The 23,702-nt window shown below is 43.6% G+C and overlaps 1 pseudogene; it reads left to right on the forward strand.

Annotated features, from left to right (window-relative positions):
* Nucleotides 1–983: 983 nt before the first annotated feature.
* The window catches only part of LOC142784772 (uncharacterized), a 51,984-nt pseudogene continuing 29,265 nt past the window's right edge, over nt 984–23,702 (forward strand).

Raw genomic sequence — 23,702 nt, forward strand, 5'->3', positions numbered from 1 at the left:
TCTACAGTTGAAAGACATGCGAAAAGCATGTGACGTATATACAATCACAAAACATATGCACACAACAATAGATACGATCGCATATTGTACATAAATATGCCAACACATAGCGTGTGAAAAGCAAAATTATATACATAACCTAAACTCCAATGCACTGTTCTGCGTGAATAGCTTAGCGATACTTTCGCCGGCACTCGCACGCGTCGGACGCAGGAATCATGGGCTCCCGCGGAGCGGCAAAGGCGGTCCTTGGTGGCCGCGGAAACAGGATTACTGACGAAAGTGACAAGGATTATGAGATGATCTTGCCGAATCTGCCAACAGGACGTATTGTTGTGAACACAGTGTTTTTGCACGGTGATATTCGGGTGAGGCCTTTCAAGGTCGAAGATTTCCGAGATGCCCTGGACAAGGAGCGACTGCTTCCCGACGTAATTGCATTGGGCGCCTACCAGATCAACCATGTGTGGGCCGTCACCTTTAACAGCCAGGAGGCGACGAAAAGGTTGACTGAACTGAAAAAACTCCAGGTCAAGGGACGCTGCTGCCTCGTTATCGACCCTCAGGAGCAGAAGGTGAGGCTGCGGCTTCACTGGCTGTTACACGGCGTTTCGGACGAAGATGTCCGCACGGCGTTGGCAGCGTTCGGTAAAGTTACAGAAGTGACCCGGGAACGCTGGCGTGTGGAAGGAGTGAATGAGAAGAATTCGACGACCCGCGCTGTTTTCATTAAGCTGAAAAGCGGTATGAAAGTCGACGACCTGCCTCATCAGGTACGAGTCGCCGGTGAATTAGCCTTAGTGGTTGCCCCATATCGGCCTATGCAATGCCTACGTTGCAGCGGAACAGGACATGTGCGTCGCGAGTGTAAGGTGCCTCGGTGCTCTCGCTGCCGGCGTTTCGGGCATGGGGACGCGGAATGCGTCCGTTCGTACGCCGCAGTGACCGCGTCAGCGGAGGCCGAAGATGCGTCGGAACACATTATGGACGTGACAGAAGCAGAGGACGCGGCTGAAGGTTGCGGAAATCAAGTCGCAGAAAATTCGAACTGCACATCTGCAACATCAGTAGACGAATCCACACCGGCACCTGTGGACGCTCGACCAGGTTTTGCAGCTGTATCGACCAAGACAGCTGACAATGCAGTGACAGACGCAGGCTGTGAAGTAGCCGGAGCGTCTGCCCATGCGTCGGAGCAAGGCCAAGTTGTCGATGGTGCCTCCTGTAGCGTTGGTTTCGACACGAAGATAGACGGAAACACGTGCAACGCCAGCCGCGTCTCTTGGCCCAGCGGTGCCGTTTCAGCCTTTAAAAGACCATTGGAAGAACCTGTGAAGACGGGAGACAAGAACAGTGCAAGTAGCGTGGAAGAACCACCGGCAAAGACGCCGACTGGCAGACGCACCAGCATGAGAGCAAGAGCTGGTGGCACCGCGGACAAGAAAGCTGTGAACAATTCAATTATACTGTGCAGTGAAACCGGGCGGTCGGACGGTCCTAGAGGCGTCTAGCGTAGCGCTAGACGTGCAAGGTAAGCGCCATGCTCCGGTCCTAACTCCTCCACATGGTTGTAATGGCGCCTCAGGTATCATTTAGCTTCGCCACGCTGAATGTTAGGGGCTTGGCTTCAAAGAAGAAGCAAAGCCAAGTCTACCGGTTGTTATTGGAAGAACGTCTGGATGTGCTTGCAGTGCAGGAGACAAAAGTTGAAGGCGAGGAGGAGACTGGGAGCATGGTGCTTAAGTTTACATCACGGTATTTTGCCACTGTGAGCCAGGCCATAGGCACATCAGGGGGATGTGTTCTTTTTGTTAGAAAACTGCCACGATTAGTCATAGAAAATGCCTTTTCTTGCTCTTCAGGCGGAGTAGTATGGTGTGATATTGTTTATTGTGACACTGAATGGCGCATTATATGTGTTTATGCTCCAACTATTGGCCAGGAAAGATCGGTTTTTTTTCCCAATTTACGACAACTTATGTGTACCGGTAGGAAAGTCTTATTGGTGGGTGATTTCAACTCTGTCTTGAATGAAAGTGATAGATCAAGCAGGCGCAACGTTAAAGATGATTAATGAACACGAATTAGTAGATGTAGCGGAGTGTTTGCATAGCTCCCGAGATGTGAAGTATACCCACTTTCAAGGCACAAGTAATGCCCGATTGGATCGACTTTACCTTACTGCATGCGATATCCCAGTATAGCAGTTATAATGTTGTCCCTGTTTCCTTCTCCGATGACTGTCTTGTAAAATGCAATATTGGGTCAAAAAAAGAAAGGAACGCTTTTCTTGGGAACAGTGGAAATTGAACTCTAACCTCTTAAGGGATGAGGTGTTTGGCGCATCAGTTATTAAAGAAATAAGTAATATTAACATAGAGTGTATGGACAAAATAGGAGAAGAATGGGAGCTATTTAAGCAGCGAATCAAAATAAAAGCAATAGAGAGATCTATCGTTTTATCTTTTGAATCTAAGAAGAATGAGAAAGTGCTTAGACGAACACTTGAGAGACTAACAGCTCTTGAATGTGAAAAACCTGGAGTATATGGGGACGATTTGCGAAGTATCAAACAGAGGATAGAGGTATATGAGGAGGAACGCTATCGTGGAGCGCTAGTGCGAGCCAGAGCAACATCAATGACTGCGGATGATCGCCCGACGAAACGAGCGCTTGGATTAGAGAAGAGTCATGCCAGACGAAATCGTATAGATGCCATTGAATTCAACGGTATTGAAGTTTCAGACAATGAGAGCATAGGACGAGCGTTTGGCAAACACTACGAAGGACTCTTCGCTGCCACGCCCATTGATTCAGAGGCATTTAAGCAGGAGTTCCTTAGCAGAATGCCGAAGTTGTCAGATAACACCAAATCAGCTTTAGAGCTATCTATAACGCCAACGGAAGTAGAAAGGGCTATAGATAAAATGAATCCTGGTAAATCTCCAGGGCCGGACGGGCTTAGTGCTTCGTTTTATAAGGAGTTCAAAAATGAATTATCCCAAGTACTTGCAGTCGTCTTCAATCAAGCTTATAAACTTAATGGCCTCCCTAGGTACTTTAGTGAAGCACATACAGTTTTGATACCTAAGACAGAACACTCGGAGAAGTTGAAATTAGTTTCTTCGTGTAAACCGATATCACTAACTAATTGTGATTACAAAATTTTAATGAAAGTACTAGCACGGCGACTTCTAGGAGTAATCAAAGAATTGGTAGGGCCTCACCAAACATGCGGGATTATGGGACGCTCCATTGTGACTAATATACAGAAGATGCGCTGCGTGCTCAAGTGTAGCGATGCCAATCAAGTAGGGGTAGCCATTCTACAGATTGATCTCGAGAAAGCTTTTGATTGTGTTTCCCACAACCTTCTGCTTGCCATTCTTGACCATGTCAACGTTGGTTTTGTAATCAGAGATGGAGTATCTATGGCATACCGGAACTGCACAACCCGACTGGTAATCAATAAGACGCTAGGAAATACAATTAACATAAAGCATTCTGTCCGTCAGGGCTGTCCTCTGAGTCCCCTACTTTTCAGTTTATATATAAAATCGTTGTGCTTAGCAATAGCTCAAAACAGTTGCATTCGTGGCTTTAGATTACAAGAATCCGAAGTTAAAATTTTGGCATATGCCGACGATGTGGCTGTTTGTTGTATCGATCAAGATAGTGTTACCACTACCATCAGTGTGGTTAAAAGGTTCGGCAAGGCAACTGGCAGTCTAGTAAATTGGGGAAAGTGTCTGGGTTTCTGGCATGGAGAGTGGTCGTCAAAACCAGACTATTTTGCCAATGTTAAATGGGTGACCACACCTGTCAAGTACTTAGGGTGCCACTGGAATTTTAAAAAGATAATGAGAACTACTGGCAAGAACAAGCGAAAGAAATCCGGACGAAAGCTCATAGATGCAACCGTAATCATCTGTCAGTGTTTGCTAGGGCGACTGTCTGTAACCTTTTCTTTGCCTCAAAACTTTGGTATGTGATGCAAGTATTGCATTGTTCAAGGGCAAACATACAGAAGTTTCATCGCATCTTCGCAGTGTTCGTGTGGGCTTCGAACTGGGAGAGATGCAGTCGAACTAATCTGTTTCGAAAAGTGAAACACGGAGGGCTTGGTTTAACACATCTTTTCATACGCCAAGTCGTAATTAGGTTCTTTTTTTTTCGCTACACAAGGGACCCTTTCTTACGTACAGGGTGCCAAATGAGACTGATGCGGGCTTTACCTGGATATGTGGTTAGCACGAATGACATGACCGGTGCTGTGCGCGGGTATCTTAAAGAGGTTATTCTAAGTGTACGGTTTTTATCTCTTAGATTTTCCAATGAATATTTGTTTTCAGTGTCTCGAAAGAAGTTGTACAAAGATGTATGCGATGTTGTTTTACCTGAACCGCTGTACCGTGTCATGTATGCTGGAGGTGAAGGGAAGGATGTGCTAAAACAAGTGAAGAGAATGCAAGTGGCTCCTGGCGCGAAGTCTTTCTTTTTCAAGCTGCACACAGGTACATTATCAGTCAGGACATTTCAAGCAGACCGTGGTTTTTACTTACCTTGGGGGACAAATTGCCTTATCTGTAAAAAACCGAAAAATATTGACCATGTTTTCTTACATTGTTGGGAGGGAGTATATTTTTGGGATGTACTTCAAAGGACGTTACAGAAAGAATTACCTTTAAATTCATATGGTATAAGATTTCTGCCAACAGTGGACGAAGAGGGAATGCCTTTTGATTTGATTATGCTGTGTGGACTTCACTGTTTATGGCGGGCCCGTATGGCGGGTTACTATCGCGATCAGGATGCACGGCCTGCACGAATGTATTTCCGTGAATGTATGGCCAAGTATGTTGAACTGCAGAAAACTCAGGAGATTTTACCTGAGTGGTTGTCGAGGGTGGAGCCCTTGGCAGCACTTAGGGAATTTTAAATTTCTGTTGGACTGTTACTGCTTGTTTTTGTTCTGCTTGTGGTTTGATGTATGCGCCTGTAAACAGACAATAAAGCAAAAAAAATAGCTTAGCAAGTTAACGCACTCAGTTCACGTGCGCGAGCACAACTAAGTGGCTCAGGTTCAAATCCCACAAAATCTAAATTTTTCTTTTTGTTTTTTTTTCAACGTTTTATTGTACTGCTATTTTTTCTAATGCCTTAGGTTATAAAACAAACTAAAGGCAATATTGCATTCAAGTACGTATGTAGGACTGTGTTTTTTGCGCAACAGTAATTAGTATTTTTATTTTCATTATTAATTTTTTATTTATTTCATAATATAACAAAATTAAGGACTAAGGGGAACATTGGGTCTGCTTGATTGTGAAGGGACTCGAGAACTGAGAAAACTCAAACTAAAAAGTTTATTTGAGAAAACACTGAGCATTTCACAGCCGGACCAGTTTCTTCAAGGGTAGGCCCTAGGTATGCGCGAGACTTGCTATATGACTCATCTCAAGCTGTGGCAGTTGAGGGAAGGCAATATATCTGAGGAGGAGTTCCAAAATATATTTTGGTTGATGTTTTTTGATTCCTCCAAAATAAGGGCTGCACAATTGTGATCGAGCAAAACCAAGAATTGCGGGCACGAAGCCATGAGACAGAAAATGAATATTGATTGTTTGAAAAATTGCCCTTAATGAGAGGAAGAGTTATGGAGTGCTACGTAGCTTAACCCGCAGTAGGAATTTTATATATACATATAGATAGTTTAAAATGGACAATGTTGCACACACAGACATTGGTTAAATTTTTTTGCAGCACAGTTGAAGCATCTATGTAGAACTGAAGCATCAAGAGAAGCTCATGCGTCCTCACTTTATTGCGCTTTACATAGCTTGTATGCATCCATGCAGCCATGATATAATATATTTTAAAGCATTTGTTTAACCTATAATCTTCTTATCCATTAAAGCTGGCCCATAAGTTGTGTATTATTTAGCACTACAATTGAAGCGTAATCTGCATGGTGGTCTGAAACAATGCTTTTGAAGATCTCAAAACGACCCAGCTCTATACACGACCATCCGTGCATCAATGATAAGCACCATTATGTGTCCGTACATATCAGTTGTGCTCTCATACTTATTTATTTTTCTGACCACTCCCTCTGCCCCTACCTCGTTACTGTCGTGAAGCTGTGGCAAGTTGTGTATAGCTGTATTTATATTGTAGGAGCACATATACTATCAATAAAAAAATTATTTTTAGGCTACATGCAATTATTTTTCATAGATTTTCATTTCTTTTGTCGGTGCTCAGGAGAGCTAAGCTCATGGTCGATATTTTAAAATAACATTTCTCTTTGCCAATGTTAATGAGAACAGTTTCAATTATATTGACAAGTTCATTCACATTGAACTTAGTTCTCATTATTATTGTTTCTACCAAAAAACGAGCCCTTGAAGTTATGCTTTTCTTGCTTGATTTGTTTTCGTGTGACAGCATGCAAGTAAAATGACAGTTATTGTTATTCCTTGTGAATGACACATTTTCCGTGTGACAGACTTTAGCACCTGGTCATCTGCAGAAGTTGTATTCATTCTGGAGAAGGGCGAACAGTGGTGACTGACAACACAGACTAGCCTGCGTTATTCTTTTGTACTATACATGTCACTGTGCATTCATTTATAACTTTATAGAGCTCGGATTTCCTGCTAAAAATGTGACAACAACTGTACAGTTTCCACATTTTTGCAACAATCCACATTTCTTTCATACTACACTATTGCACATTTTCGTAAGCACCTTACAAAATTTGTATATTTCCGTAAGACCTTACATTCTGTATTTTCTTTATGAAAGCTTCTGTACACTCCATACACTTTCCTTATCCTCCCTTATTTTCCATAATGACCTCTCCGTATGCTCCATAAGTTTCCTTATCTTTCCATATTTTCCATAAAACTCACTCCATCTACGCCATAAAACTTCCTTATCCTTCCATATACTCCATAAAAAGCGTTCCATATGTGCCATACATTTTCTTTATTTTTCTGTATACTCCATAAAAAGCTTTCCGTATACGCCATACAATTTCCTTATCCTTCCATATACTCCATAAGAAGCTTTCCGTAAATGCCATACAACTTCCGTAAATTTTCATAAAACTCCATATGTTTCCCGTATGTAGCATAAGGAAATGTTACGGAGATATATATTTTCCGTAAGATTTCATACGGAACTTTTCAGTAGGGTAAATGCAAATTCATTAATATTTCATACGGTAGTGACCATTTTTCAATAGTTCCAGCACATCAATAGCAAAATGCATGATCCCCACAGGCTCTCAAGTGTTTCACCGACAAAGCGGATTGGGAACAGTTTCACAAAATTACGCTCTTAACTTGCAATGACGTGAGGTGTTAAGCATAGAGACAGCTGTTGGCTAGTCTACAGCTTTTTTATTGATGCTGCAACTAAATGCATTCCACAAACATGAGGACGGTCAGGCAAAAGACGAGGTCGAATAATGAATGCCGTAATGCGTGCAAATAACAAAAAAATGCGAGGCCTGCGCGGAAAGCGCTGCACAGTCACAGCAAAAGCTAGAAGAGCAGTCTTTCAGAGCTTTTCAAAATAGCACTGCAAGCACATCTGCTTGATACCCACTGGGGTATTATTCATAAAAATTTTTGCGTAGTAGGCCGGCATTCCCTATTTTTCGTCATTCTTATGAAAGGCGTGGAATCCGCTAAACACTTGCAAAAATTTTGTGTCAATTGTTCATGGAGTGTCTGACGAGGAAGATGAATTATGGCTAAAGTGGGTGTGAGCCACAGTTTATAGGGGAACAAGAACAAGCTTTTGTAATGAGCTGAAGCATTGGACAACGCACTCATTACGCTATTCAATTTGTGCGACAAGTGGTTGTTATTTTACTGTTTGAAAACGCTTTATACGTCGTGGTAACGCGATTGCTTTCCCGACATCAAGCCTACCTAAGGCAAGTTTGCCAACAAGTAACAAGCACTGGTGTTTTGACCCCTTTCCGGAGTGGCTTCCTGTTCTTGACGCTTGTGTGTGTTTGCCTGACTTCTGATGAAGTATGTTCTGTGTACTTTACTGGTGATAACGTCATTCATAAAAGAAAAAAAACGGGTGTGGCACAGTGGTAGAATACTGGGCTGGGACCCAGTGGACCTAGGTTCGAGCCCTACTGTGCCACTCGTACTGGTTTTTTTTTTCAAATTTCACGCGTTGTGGTTACGGACACCGGCAGCGGCGGACAACCACGTGTAACCCGAGTTGTGATCTCATAACACCTTTCACTGTAATAAAGCATGGAACTTGTTTCGAGACTCACTGACCGTCGAGAGTCTTATAAATGTTATGGATATTATGTCGCAGGAAAGAAGGTTCTGCCAACTGACGAGAAGAAAAAATTGCCATAATTTTATACCACCATGACGTCATATACACAGAAGGGTAAAGTTTTGAACAGGGTAAGAAGACTAGAAGGAAAACGTATTCAGTCCCCCTGCAGAACACGCAAGGCGACAGAGGAAAGGGTCAAGGAAACACCCTTGGGACACACTTGGAACACGTCACCAGCTCACCACACTATAGCGAAGCGTTACAATGTTACGAAGCCAGAATGGAAATAAAGAATATAGAACGCCAATATACAACATACAATGAACCCTTCTGTTTGGCTGAATTAATGCCTCACTTACTTGCTGCGATAAATCTACCCCAAAGCCGGACCGTGTGCATATGAAATGTTCGACCACCTTCCTACCTAAATACCAAAAGCACTCCTTTTCATGTATAATGCGATATGCTTTCCCAGAAAACTACGCCCGGCATGGAAGGGAGCCATCGTTTTCCCGATTCTAAAACGAGACAAGGCTAATTTGCGTGAACTAGTTGTCTTTGCAAGGTCTTTCAGAAAATGATAAACAGGCGCGGCTGATGCATTTTCTTGAAACCAATGGCCTGCGTAACCTATACCAACGTGGGTTTCAAGAAGCTCGGTCCACCGCTGACCACCCTGTCTTTATCGAGGAAAAACACTTTACGCTTTTGATGATAAGCAATTTTCTTCTTTCTGTGTTTTTCGATAAATAAAAAGGCGTATAACACTGCATTGTGCTTTGACATATCGCAAGACCTGCCACATTGAGGTGTGTGGGGTACAATGCTGAGAATCATGGAACGTTACGTGTCAAACCGGACTTTTTATGTGTGTGTGGGTACTGTCTTATTACGGATATTTGAAGAACGCAATAAATATCCATACCATCACAATCAATGTCCATATCTTTAGTAAGATGAACTGGCGCTCTTTGGCCGTGAAATGGCCCTTGCGCCACCAAACATCAAACATCATCGTTATTGACAGAACAAATTTAACCGCTGCACTTGTGAACAACCTTTTCCCCAAACCTGCTTATCGAAAGCCATATTTTCTTCTGTCTGCTCACGATGTATTATTTCGTGTACGTAGAATGTGTATATCTTCTTCAGCGAAAACATTTTTCATTAAACTGCACACTTCCACGCTGCCAGTGAAAACGTGGCTGAATAAAAAATCAATATACGTACCCTGGACAGTGAAATGTAGGCTCTGCAACTAACCTGAGGCTATAGAGCATTATTTCATTCATTGTCGTGACGATTTCTATTTTTGGGATATTCTAAATAGAACGTTAAGCAAAGAACTTCCAATCACAGCTCATGGTATTAGGTTCCTTCCGTTCAAAAACAGTCTCACTGATAATACTCCTTACGACCTGTTTATGTTGTTGGGACTTTATTCACTATGGAAAAGTCGCATGATGGATAGACACGCCGAGGCACCACGATCGACGAGATCTGTCTTCCGAGAAGCAGCTGCTCAAGTTTGCAGTGTTGTTGAGATTTTTGACCCCGTTCCGCAGTGGCTTCCCGTTCTTGATGCTTGTGTGTGTTTGCCTGAATTCTGATGAAGTATGTTGTGTGTACTTTACTGGTGATAATTTCATTCGTTAAAGAAAAAAGAAAACAAAACTGGTAGGGCTCAGTGGTAGAATACTGGGCTGGTACCCAGCGGACCCAGGTTCGAGGCTCCAAGCCCCACTGTGTCACTCTTCTAGGTTTTTTTCTTCTAATTTCGCGTGATGTAGTTACGGACACCGGTGGTGGTGGACAACATCGCGTGACCCGAGTTGTGATCTCATACCATCTTTCACTACAATAAGGCGTGGAAGTTGTTTCGGGACTCACCGACACCCGAGATTCCTATACACGTTAGGGATATTATTCCGCAAGAAAAGAGGTTCCGCTGAAAGGCGAGATGAGAAAGTTGGCATAAGTTTATATCTAGTTTGACGTCATTTACACAGGATTGATTTGATTGATATGTGCGGTTTAACGTCCCAAAACCACCGCATAATTATGAGAGACGTCGTAGTGGAGGGTTCCCAAAACTTCAACCACCGGTGGTGCTTTAACGTGCACCTAAATCTGAGCAAACAGGCCTACAACATTTCCGCCTATATACACAGGAGTTGAACAGGGTGAAAAGAGTAGAAGGAAAACATATTCACTACCCCTGCTGAACGCGAAAGGTGACAAATTGGAGGGTCAGGCAAACACCCTCGGGTCTCCAACTGACTACCTTATAGCGAAGCGTTCCGACGTTACAAACCCAGAATAGACAGAGATTAGAACGCCAATCCACAACACACAATCAACCTTTCTGTTCGGCTGAACTACATGTCTCAGTTACCTGCTGCAATAAATCTACCCCAAACCCGGACCATGTGGCATATGAAATGCAGAAACACCTTCCTACTGAAACCCCAAAAGCCATCCTCTTCATGTAAATGGCGGATATGCTTTCCCGGCAAGCTACCCCCAGTCTGGAAAGGAGTCATCGTTTTCCCGATTATAAAACGAGGCAAGGCTGATTGCGTCAACTAGTTGTCTTTGCAAGGTCTTTCAGAAAATGATAAACGCGGCTGATGCACTTTCTTGAAATCAATGGTCCGCTTGACCCATACCAGTGTGGGTTTCGAGAGGCTCGGTCCACCGTGGTCAGCCCTGTCTGTATCGAGGCACAAACTCTTGACACTTTTGTTGATCAGCAATTTTTTGTTTCTGTGTTTCTCGATAAAAAATGCATACGACACTGCTTTGTGCTTTGGCATATTGCGAGACCTGCCGAATTGAGGTGGATGGGGTACAATGCTGAGAATAATCGAACGTTACGTGTGGAACCGCACTTTTTATGTGCGTGTGGGCACTGTCTTATCACAAATATTTGTCAAAGAACTAGGAGTGCCACAAGGAGGTGTATTGAGTTGTATGCTTTTTATGGCGACTCTTTGCGCCTGTCTTTCTCACACAATATGTTTTATTGCACATATCACGACGATGTACATCTTTTAAATCGTGCAACCTCTCAGTATGTAAACGTCAAGTCCAACGAGGTTTGAACAAGGTATCTCAATGAGCAGATTCAGAGGCGTAGCCAGAAAGGGGGGCATCTGCTCCCACTCCCTAAATATTTCTCACCAAGGTATAGAGAACAAAAATGACCATTTTTAGCATGTGCGTTTCCCAAAATCAAGGAGGTTCCCTTCCCTCACGCTTCCCCCCGAAAAAAATTTCTGGCTATGCGTCTGGGCAGATGAAAGAGGTTTTAAACTCAAGTTGCAAAACAGAACTTGCGTTTTGTTCTGGCGAGAGAGGGGCCTCCATCTCGACCCCGACATTGACTTGCATGGTCAACGCCTGTTTCTCAAGACTAAGCATAAGCTCTGGGCCTATTATTGACGCAAAACTAGCCTTAAGAACATACACAGTTTTTTTAACTAGCTGTTTGAAATTCTCGAATATTTTGAAAGTGTTGTCACGCACTACCTATAGCACTGACTGGAAATGCTTCGTAAGTTGATATAAAGCCATTGCACGCACGCGCCTAGATTACGATGGTATAACCTAAAAGTTTGCGACACCATGCTTTAAAGATGCTCGACCGTGCCCACCAAATGCATTCGCCTTTCTACAGGTGCTTTTCGAACTAGCCCTGAAGAAAGCCTGTACGTAAGATCAAATGAATGCTTCGTCACTCAACTTACAGAGATGTTACATGCCTTTGCAGCACTTACTGAAGGTGAACGCAGACTAGAAACATCCCACTCTCTCCAGAGTTACTTTACTAATTTGTCCAATTCTGCTTTGTTCTACGATCATCCTTCGCTGAGACAGCCCAACTGACTCCATGTGAGCAACCTCGCTGAGAAAACTGGCGTGCCATTCCTAGAGCACCGTTTTGATGGCTCCCGCATTATATGCGTCGCATTTTAATCACACTATAGTGGCAGATTACAGGCTGTGATTCATCTTTCATGGGAAATACAAAACATGCTAATACTGCAAATATCCACACGCACTACGTCGCACTTCAACGCAAGTACGCTTGCTTAGAGTGTTTCACCGATGCTTCAAATTCTCACACTGGTGAGTCCTATGCCACTGTTTGTCCATCCTTTTCTAATTCCAGTGTTTTGTAAACCCAAACAAGCATAATAACTACAGCTCATGCAATATCTGTAGCCGTCAAGCAAAATAAGAAACTACAACTACAAAGTCCGGTAATATACACGGATTAACTTAGCATAGTAACAGCTTTGAAAACTTTGAGAAACCGTAAAACCCTGTTTTTTGGTCAGCTTACTCTTTTCATTCACTATCTACGCCCTCATACGGCATGTTGTAGTGTGCATGGGTCCCAGGGCATCATCATACCGGAGAAATGTGCTCGCGGATCAGCTGGCCGCATCCGCTCAGCATACCGCTAGAGCTAACGTATTCATAGCTGTCCCCTCCCTTGCTCTGTGGCCTTTTCTACGACAGGAGCTCAGGGACTGCTGGTATCTCCTATGAAATCGGCAAACACCAAACAATTCGCATGTAATCAAACTGAGACTTGGAAATTGGTCAGCAGTATTTAGATCACACTACATACAAGTCGCACTTGCCAGGCTACCCATAGGACACATACAAAGCACACGTGCAAATTTACTGTTTCGCGGCAACCCACCCATTCGTGAGATTTTGAAAACCACTCACGGTTCTTCACGTTTTCGTGTAGTGTATACGATTTGATGCTGTAAGAAAAAAGCACTTTTGTGGCCCTACCAACAGCAGCTTCCAGTACATTCTATCATGCCCATCGGTATGAACACGCTTTTTTATCTTCAATAATTGTTCAACTTTTTTTGATGCACGTACTTTTTACACCATATCCCTTTCTGATCTGCTTTCTTTTTCTTTATGGTATAGCAAGCCCCTTGGGGACACCGGTTTGTCGCTTGCATTGCATTGTTCATTTGACCATCCACTTACTGCGTCCCCGTAGCACAATAGTGCACAGCATGATTCATTCTTACTCCATCACCATATTGTTTGAAGCTTTCTTACTCGGCGCGAGCGGGCTGTGTTGCAAAGTAAAGTTCGCGACAGCAACGAAGCACGCTGTTCTACTGGTGCATGCATGTCCACATCCGTGACAAGAAGGTACTTGCCGAATCAATTTGCGTATCGGAAAGAGCGTGAGAAAATGATTCAAAGAAACCACCATTCAAGAAGCACATCTCGCTGCGTTGAAGTACTGAGCGAACAATTCACTAAGCACGAGATCTGGGCAGCTATAACGACGGCCGTTTCGCTTCGCTTTAAAGCATGGTTCGCATAGCTTTTGTATATTCTTGGCTCATAAATGTTCTTGCTTCGAGACCTTCTGCGAACGTGCTCAACGAGCGTTTGGACCAGGCATGGGAGTGCTTTTTACCTCTACGTTTGGTTGCCAGAAAGCTTCGGTCTCCCTCTTGAAGGCGCACTCCTTAAAAATAATGGCTTTTTTATGGGGGGGGGGAGGTTCAAAGCTTGATGGAAACTACAGCTTGTGTGCTCTAAGCGCATATACTCGCTTTCATCTAAAAAGCACAAGGTATAAGCACTTTAATGTCAAACTTGATTGCTTTGGAATAAGCGTACGAAGCCTTTTGAACGCAACTGAAAATTGTGGTGTTGCTATTGATTCTCGTTCCACGTTCGTTCTAGGTTATTGTCAGCATCAATGAATGAGTGACTACAGGGTGCTCGGCTGCTGCCCGAAGGTCGCTACTTGAATCCCGGCCTGGGTGGTCGCAATTTAGAGAAGAGGAAGTGGTAGAGAACTGTGTACTGTGTGATATAAGTGTCCGATAGAGAACAACATATGGCCAAAATTTACGAAACCCTCCTCTACGTCATCCTTTATAATTAGAGCCTGGTTTCGAGCCTTATAAGACGCCATATTTGATTAGTATACTGTGATATTTTGGAAGGGGTTAACTTGTCACGCCAGATGGTAACGTCCTAGCGTACAGACACATGCTAATAATGGCGACACAAGCTAGTTATGCGAGACCTTCAACATTATTGGTTACTATCATTCACTAAGTCTTATTCGATATTGGGCCGCTATCACCTATAGAAAAACTTACTTTATTAAGAAATGCGCTCTCAGCAAGCGGCCGTATTTAGGGTGTCTCATGAACACTCAACAATAACTATGAAAGATTAAAAAAAAAGAAAAGAAGCACCCATAGCACGGTGCCTCAGGAATTTCCACATGCATTTTTCAGAAAGAGAAGCTTCTTAAATGCCGTAAAATTTATCCTGGTTTGGTGTTTGATCTGAAGACCAACACATTTCTGAAGTGGTTGCTCTGCTAATTGAGCTAACCAAAAAGCTAGAGAATAACAGCGCGACTGCGAATTCACCAACAACTTGAAGCACACGGAGACAAGTATTGTGAATGAGTTCTGCGGAAACTCGCAAGGTTGAATTTTTCAAAATCCGCAAGGTCTAAACCCGCCAAATTGAAACCCCTGAACAGGATGACTTTTCTCGACAACTAACAACCTTTTCTTTCTAAGAAATCAGCACGTATTACCTTGTGGCTGTGTGCTTCGTGTGTTATGAAGTAAATATGTTCTTTTGTTCACATTTGCATGTGCGTGTGTGCAAAACAAATATAGTTTCTCAAATGTGATTCGTACTGAAAGGAAATATTTTATTACTATATAAAAATTGTCTACAGTTGGGAAAATCCAGGAACTAAAACACATCGGAGAACAGCAAACATTTTGCACACATATAACATCACATATGCCCCAATTGAAGATTTTGTTCGGTGGGCAACAAGAACAAAATGCAATAAATATGTGCGCCTCACTCTACAGGCTAATTTAACAAACTTATTCTGCAAAAAGGCTCGCTGAATGCTCATATCATATTTCTGTTAAGGTAAAAGGCATTTATAATGTATACAACATTTAACATGTCACGTCTCTATTATCATCGTAAAACAGTTGGTAACTGTAAATGGCTAGCCGTTTTACCAAGTCAGAAACAAAAAACTGCAATTGGTTAACGGCCTCAACTCTCAGATTATAGCATCCCAAACAGTCGATTGGGTTACACTGCTCAAACAACTAGGAAGGACTCCAGACAAAGACGGTTGAACTGTGTTCAATGCATGAGTACACTTTTATGCTCAGAAGAATACCTAATAGTCACCGCCCAACAAAGAATTGACCCATACCTCTGGCTGTGCGAGACACACCGAGACATGAGCGTTCGAACAATGTTTCCCAGCATGGAAATTTTTGGAATTTTTGTTTTGCTTTAAAATCAATGGGCCGAGTTAACATCTTAGAGGACGTGCACTATAAGGACAGAGACGATTTGTTAAATGCATTATTTGGCTTTCTGCTAAATAAATAGACCACGACCGTTGACCACCTTCTACCTCAGCGGTGGAGTTAGCACAGTGCTCAGCACAATCTTGCTTTCTATGGGGGTCATCCTGCCCAGATAGGTCATCATATACGGTCTTCCGCACATGCTACGGCATACCATTTGCTTGCAGGTGTGCTTGTATACCATTTTTAACTATCTCGGGCTTATCATAACTGTCTTTACATTCCAAATAGGGCTCTAATGCTCCAATTTCGAGTCCTCCACTTGGTCCCCCACCAAAATAGTGCTACTAGATATCCCATCCAATGCTACACAAGAATCCGCTACTAACATTTAGGACGTTTATTTAAGGAATTTGCTGCAATCATCCTGATTTTCGTTTGGATTCATTCAATAGAGCTATTCTGAGGTAACCGTACTTCAGTAACGATGTCCATGCTCTGAGAAATTCCACAACATATCATCGAGAGAATACTCCTAATCCTTCCTTTTAGAGAGGCCATTTGCCTGATCAAGCTCCGCAAAACAATTTCTAGCCTCTCGTGCATCGACTATGCATGGTGCATTGTCAAGTCTTCTCTCAAGAAAGTGGTTCCCTTTCGTCCCTGAAAACAGCCTGAATAATGCATTGAGATAGTCTACCTTCCCTTGACGCGCACGCTTTGTGGGTTGAGGAGCTGCTTACAGTGGCGGAGAACACATATTCGTGACCGCCAAGTCTTCTCTTCCACCACAAAGAGCCTCAGCTTCCACAAGACGCAAGCGAAGGGAAAATTTTTTTTTGTTCAACGCCACATTTTCGCGAGCCAGTTCTACCTCGTGTTGTGGACGTGCATCGCGCTTCTCTTGCTCACGACCTGCACGCGCCTTGCGCTCGCTTTGCCTGCTCTAGTAGAGGCTCGTGTTCGGTGGCACGGTGCTGTCGTTCACGAGCTTGCTATTCTCGCATGCACTCCCTCAGTTTTTCTACAGTGAGTCCTAGCTTTTCAGCGACGCAACTCAGATCTCTTAAATACTTGTCGTGGTAGATTGATATGTGGAGTTTAACGTCCCAAAACGGCCGTGTTAATATAAGAGACGCCGTAAAGGAGAGCACCAGAAATTTCGACCGCGAAGGGCTTTTTAACCAGCACCCAAATTTGACCACACGGGCCTACAGCATTTTCGCCTCCTTATAACATGCACCGCCACAGCCGAAACTTGGTCTCTCGACCTCTGAGTCAGTAGCTGAGTAGTACCTTAGCCACTAGACCACCTTGGCGAGGCCTATGTTGCGGTTGTTATGTTCCTTTTTAAGCAACTAAAGTCAGCCTCACCGCCCCCCCCCTTAGGCGCCATTGTGATGGGATTCTTCAAAAGTTTGCTTTCTACGAACTTTGTTGCGTCAGTGACGACAACGTTGTAAGAAAAGTGACGGGGGTTTTTATGTTTGCTTTATCAAAACAACACATGAAAGTATACACAAGTATACTATATGGAAACAAACATGATAAAACCCAAAAGTAACAAAAATGGCAGGATATCCACGGAGTGAATGATGGAGAGTGGGGCGAAGAATTCGTCCGTTCATTCGTTCTTGCTTCCGTCCGTCCATGCGTCCGTCAGTGTGACCATCCATGCGTCCATCAGCCCGTCCGTGCGTGCGTCTGTTCGTGCGTCCGTCCCTGCGTTCGTCCATGCAGCCGCCCCTGCATCCGTTCATGCGTCCATCCATGCATCTATCTATGTGTCCGTTCGTCCATCTATTCAACACTCCAAGTACCACCAACTCACATCTTTTCATCATATATTCCCCATATAGAAGCACCGCCATCCAGCGGACATTCCAAGGACTAAACGAGAGGTGGCACACGCACACTTTCTTACGGCTTGCGCTTCGGGTCCACTACCCACCTTTAACCACCTCTAAATCATGGTATATACTAGTTCACTGTATTCATGGCACTGCGGCCGAACGCTCGCTAAACCTTTCGGAAACCAAAGAGGTTACGCCCAGTGAGTATGACGTAGCAAACTTTTTCAGTCAGATAGTGCTCAATGTACATGCCTATGGCTGCTGATGGGAAGGAGATTTCGGCTTTTACTTTCTTACGGCTTGTGCTTCGTATCTACTTCCCATTTTTAACCACCTCGAGTTCATTCATGGAATATACAAGTTCATTGTATTTATGGCACTGTGGCTCAATGCTCGCTAAACCTTTCTAAAGCTAAGGAGGTTACACCCAGCGAGTATAACGTAGCAACCCTTTCTTGTCAAATAGTGCTCAATGTACATGCCATTGGCTGCTAATGGTGATCGCAGCCTGTGCGTTAACTAAAAGCCGAATGCTTCTGTCTCTCATTCTTCATTAGCAGCCACTGACATGTACATTGAGCACTATTTTTTATTGTTCAACAACGCACAAAAGAAGTCTTTCACCGGCACCACCTTAGAGGTCAAAATGTTATACTTGTTACAGACTACGACGGACGAATGGGTGCCGCTCTAATTAGTTTCACTTCTAAAAAAGCAACGCAGATTCTGAGTCCTAACACGAGATCGTCTCATCGGTGATTGCTTGAAGATTATGCAGGGCTCGCCTACGTAGAAGAGTAGTAACGCGGTATTGTCGACACCACAGAAGTTTGACGAAGAGTAGGGCAATTCTCAGTTGTATGCACGATTAAACATGTAGGCGAAGACGTGGCCGATCAAGTTAGACTTCTGCTCGGACGCGCGGACCAGGTACCACAATGAAGCACTCTGGCCTACGTCCGATAGTGGGCCTGGTGGTTGCGGAAGCTTGGCGCTGGCTCCGCGGACCGTCGAAGCTTGAGGTGAAGCGAAGCAGGCCGCTTGGACTCTTCACCTTTTTACCGCTTTCTCCTTGCTTCCGCCCGAAGAAACACCACTTCTGCAATTGCCTGGCACTCCGCTCCACGCACCCTACTCTCTCCCTTGGCCTTGTGTCCGCATGCTGCTCTCGTTTCTCGTCTACGCCTTTCAAGTTAACCACGCATGCTTGCACGTGCACTAGTGTCCTTATCTTTGTCTTGTACAACCGCAAACATCAGAAAATTGCAGATCCTTAGAACGCTTTTCACATCACTGTTTGTATGTGCGCATGTATATATAGACAAGAAATATAGAAAAGTTTTCTGGAAGTACAGAAGCTCGATGTCTCTGGCTACGCTACTGGTGCTTTTACTATACAGGCCACTGAAATAACCCCCCCACAAAAAAAACGCTGGCTGTAGAATGCTCTTTTGATGATGATGGATGAGTGTGAATGAAGAACATCCAGTGACGCACTTTTTATTGTCGTGTGACCACGTGGTCAGTCACACATTTGACTGAACTTGATAAATATGTTGAAGAAAAACAAACATAGAATTTGCATAACGCAAAAAAATCAACAAAGTGAATAAGTAACGTTTCCTGGCACTTTGACTGCTCTTTACTTCAATACACAGTACAGTAAACTTTTTCATTTACTTGTTCATACGCTCCGCACCGATATCAGCACTTTTAGCGTGTATTCTTAAGAAAAACGAAACATTTTAATGCGCCAAAGCCACACTCGACGCTCTATAGTGCATCTTCGATGTACTTACTGAAAACTATACATGTGAGCTAAACCTCTAAAACATCACACCGGAGGTTCTTCCATCATTACTGCTATCAAAAAGGAAGCCTAAAATGCCTATACTGGCGCACCTTTTTCTCTAATCTTCTGCTTAGAGATATCATTTGCTCCGTCATTGAAGGTGACGTGAAGTACTATTTCTTTTTAAAGCCGCAGTGAAAATCTAAAAATGTGCCATCGATAGAGAATGAAGGCAAATTTTGCATAATTTTTTATCATTTCATGCAATAAAAACTATTGTGTATCCTAAACAGAAAAAAAACACCTTTTGAACGGACATTTGTCCCGCGGCGTGTAGAACTAGCCTAGCAATGCTTCATTGACCACTTTCGGCACAATTACCGCAGCAACACTTGCTGTCAGACCACAGCGATGTTCTCTCTACGTCAAACGCTTAAAAGAAACATCTACGCTATTTTGTTCGGTAATTTGTTACGGCGATAATTTACTCGATACTTGTACTAGTAGGAGAATTGATGCAGACCAATCTGTTCCACTGTTGGAGCCATGTTGCCGGTCGCCTTAAGAGTACCGACTGTCGGGGCGAAAACTTTGAGTATAAAAAGGATATCTGAAATAAACTTTTGAGCTAGGTAGTGTGGTACGAAAAACAGCATCACAGTGACAGAAAGGAAAGTCAGCAGAATGAATCACGAAACGAATAGATTCTGGTAACCAGTTATTGCCACGCGCGTTCCTTATTGAACCCTTGTTTGATTCGGTTTTCGTCCTCGAAGCTTGCCAGCAATGCTCAGCGTGAATTGTGCCTCCCTGTTCGAGAAGGTTCACGATTACTGTGCATTGTTCTCTTCATATTGCGTGCAAGACGCAAACAGTCGAGGTTATTCCAAAGCTTTCGCAACGACAAGTGATAACACTGGAATATTCGACGGCACATGTATAAATGCCGACGCGCTTCACCGCTTGTTAATTGATCGACGGCCGAGGCTGTGTTCACCACTTTCACTACCAATTTTACTGCTGTAGTTTGATGTTCAGTTTCCTGTCCACAAGTTCACCCAAACAAAAAGCTTCTCTTTTAGTATGTCACCTACTTCGACGTCATAGACACGTGAAATTTTGTGGAGGTGCTTCCCGGCCCATGTTCTGTACAACGCCTGTAGCAGTGAAGCCAGCCCACGTCATGAAGGCACCGACACCGTCAGTGACAGTCGAGCCAGCCACAAACTGGAAGAACTTCCCCCACCCCCCAACCCACACTCGGACCCTTACTTGAGAGCACATGAGCTACGACGACGAAGCAAGCCGCCACGATGACAACACCTACGCAGGCTACACCCCTCCTTCTCCACCAGCCAAATGAGCCGCCGAAATTCCGACGGTCATAGTGCGTTTCCGGAGAGCTGGTTGGAAGCGTATGGACAGGTAGCGGTCTTTAAAAACTAGAACAATGAAAAAAATCTCAGGCATGTTTATACTTCGCCTTAGAAGACGCCGCAAAAACGTGGTTCGAGAACCAAAAGTCGACGATAAAGTCAAGGAAAGTTTTCCGAACCGGGTTCTTGGTTATTTCCGCCAGCATCATCCGCAAGGAGAAAGCCGAAACTCTTTTTGACTCCTGAGTTCAACAATACCCAATGAAAGTGTCATGCACTTGACAGAAGAAATGACCAGACTCTTCCACAATGCAAACCCCGAAATGCCTGAATACAAGCAAGTTCGCTTCCTCATGCGAGGAGATAAACAGGAGCTTTTTCGCGGGCCTGATGCGGAACCCCTTAACAGTGTACAAAATTTTGTCTCGGAAGCGACTACTATCGAGAAGACCCTGGACACGTGACACACCAGTACAATTGCGATTTGATGCCTCAATTTGCAGATATTCAAGGGCTCTGCTCCACCGACCTGCGTGAAACGGTCAGTGCGATCATGCAGGAAGAGCTGTGAGAGAGCCCTATTTGCAGATCGTGGAAAAGATAATTTTGGCTGTTATGCAACCTTCCAAACTTTCTGCTCGATTAGCAATGTTCACTCTCAAATGTTAAGTGTAGAGCTATGAATGCATGCTTACAATAGCAGATATATTCAATATTCAGAAACGTTCATTACCGAAGAAACAAAACAACATGCACTTCTCTTCTGCAAATATGGGTGCCTTTCATGCCATTGTCAAACACGTAAAGGCCTTTCAGGCCATTGTCAAACCCGTAGAGGCACTTTCAGGCCATTGTAAAACCCATAAAAGAGTCACACTCGGCACCATATTGCTTACTTTAAACGCAGGACTCATCACTGTCCCAGTTCTTTTGCTCCATAAGCGGTGAGTGGGCTCGTGCATTCAAAGTTATTACAAGCAAATAAGGAGTCAAATCAAGCCTCATCCAGATTCAAACTCATAACATAGAGCACCAACATTTTTCGCTGTACAACATGAAAACTGGTGGCTTCAATTTGTTGAGCCCATTGCGCTGTCGAGAAGTTCGCCACAACTTTGAACATCACTGCATTAGTGCGTTCGGCATGAAAAGAGCCAGACAGGATGATGGCTTTGCAAAAAGGCTTGTGCCTGTGCGACTTAAAAGGTTTTATTCGGTGAAACTACTGCGTTCTGTCTGCTTAGCCTTTTTTGAAAGGTAACCCGCTATATCTGCAATTAGAAACATCTCTATCAAGTGGGTGTCCATTGAGTAGCTTTCTATCGCACGAATACTAATTATCATTATTTTGGAGCAAATCAAAGCAACGCCGTGGTATTTACTCAATTGAAAATTAGAACGTTTCGTGGAGTCCCCGTACAAGTTTGAAAGACGAACCAGATGTACGCCGAGCGCTTTCACAGCAATGTCTGATTACCTTCGTGCATGCTGGAAATGGGAACACAGAGAGCCTGATCAAGTTCAATTTAGTTAATTTTTCGCTGTAGCTTATAGGGTGATGTACGAATATTGTTTTGCATGTGTGCTCCAGGTGCTTTGAATATTCTAATTACGCATCACTGATCAATGTTGAGGTTAATAAAGAAGCATTTCTTAGCGATTTTCGTTTCATTCGATCTTCATCATCATCATCATCAGCCTGTCTACGTCCACTGCAGAACAAAGGCCTCTCCCATGCTCCGCCAGTTAACCCGGTCCTGTGCTTGCTGCTGCCAATTTATACCCGCAAACTTCTTAATTTCATCTGCCCACCTAACCTTCTGTCTCCCCCTAACCCACTTTCTTTCTCTAGGAATCCAGTTAGTTACTCTTAATGACCAGCGGTTATCCTGTCTACGCGCTACATGCCCGGCCCATGTCCATTTCCTCTTCTTTATTTCAACTATTATATCCTTAGCCCCCGTTTGTCCCCTTATCCACTCCGCTCTCTTCTTGTCTCTCAAGGTTACACCTTCCATTTTTCTTTCTATTGCTCGCTGCGTCGTCCTCAATTTAAGCTGAACGCTCTTTGTGAGTCTCCAGGTTTCTGCTCCGTTGCTAAGTACCGGCGAAATACAGCTGTTATATACCTTCCTCATAAGGAATAATGGCAATCTACCGGTCATAATTTGAGAGTGCTTGCCGAATGTGCTCCACCCCATTCTTATTCTTCTAGGCTCTGCGGTTATTACCTGCCCTAAGTAGACATAGTCTTTTACAACTTTAAGTGCACTATTACCTATCTCGAAGCGCTGTTCCTTTCCGAGGTTGTTGTACATTACTTTCGTTTTCTGCAGATTAATTTTAAGACTCACCTTTCTGCTCTCCTTGTGTAACTCCGTAATCATGAGTTGCAATTTGTCCCCTGAGTTACTCAGCAATGCAATGTCATCAGCGAAGCGCAGGTTACTAAAGTATTCTCCATTAACTCTTATCCCTAACTGTTCCCATTCTAGGCTTCTGAAAACCTCCTGTAAGCACGCGGTAAATAGCATTGGGGAGATTGTGTCCCCCTGCCTTACACCCTTCCTGATTGGTATTCTGTTGCTTTCTTTATGAAGCACTATGGTAGCAGTTGATCCCCTGTAGATTTTTTCCAGAATGTTTATATATACTTCATCTACGCCCTGATTCCGCAGTGTCTGCATGACGGCTGATATTTCTACTGAATCAAACGCCTTCTCGTAATCTATGAAGGCTATGTATAGTGGTTGGTTATACTCCGAGCATTTCTCTATTACCTGATTGATAGTATGAATGTGGTCAATTGTTGAGTAGCCTGTTCGAAATCCTGCTTGTTCCTTTGGTTGATTGAATTCTAATGTTTTCTTTACTCTGTTAGCAATTACCTTTGTAATAGCTTGTACACTAGAGAGAGCAAGCTGATCGGCCTGTAATTCTTCAAGTCCTTGTCATCTCCTTTCTCATGTATCTTACCTATCTATATATCTATTATCAG

The sequence above is a fragment of the Rhipicephalus microplus genome, unplaced genomic scaffold (assembly GCF_043290135.1).
Source record: "Rhipicephalus microplus isolate Deutch F79 unplaced genomic scaffold, USDA_Rmic scaffold_15, whole genome shotgun sequence".
In the NCBI taxonomy this organism is placed as follows: Eukaryota; Metazoa; Arthropoda; class Arachnida; order Ixodida; family Ixodidae; genus Rhipicephalus; species Rhipicephalus microplus.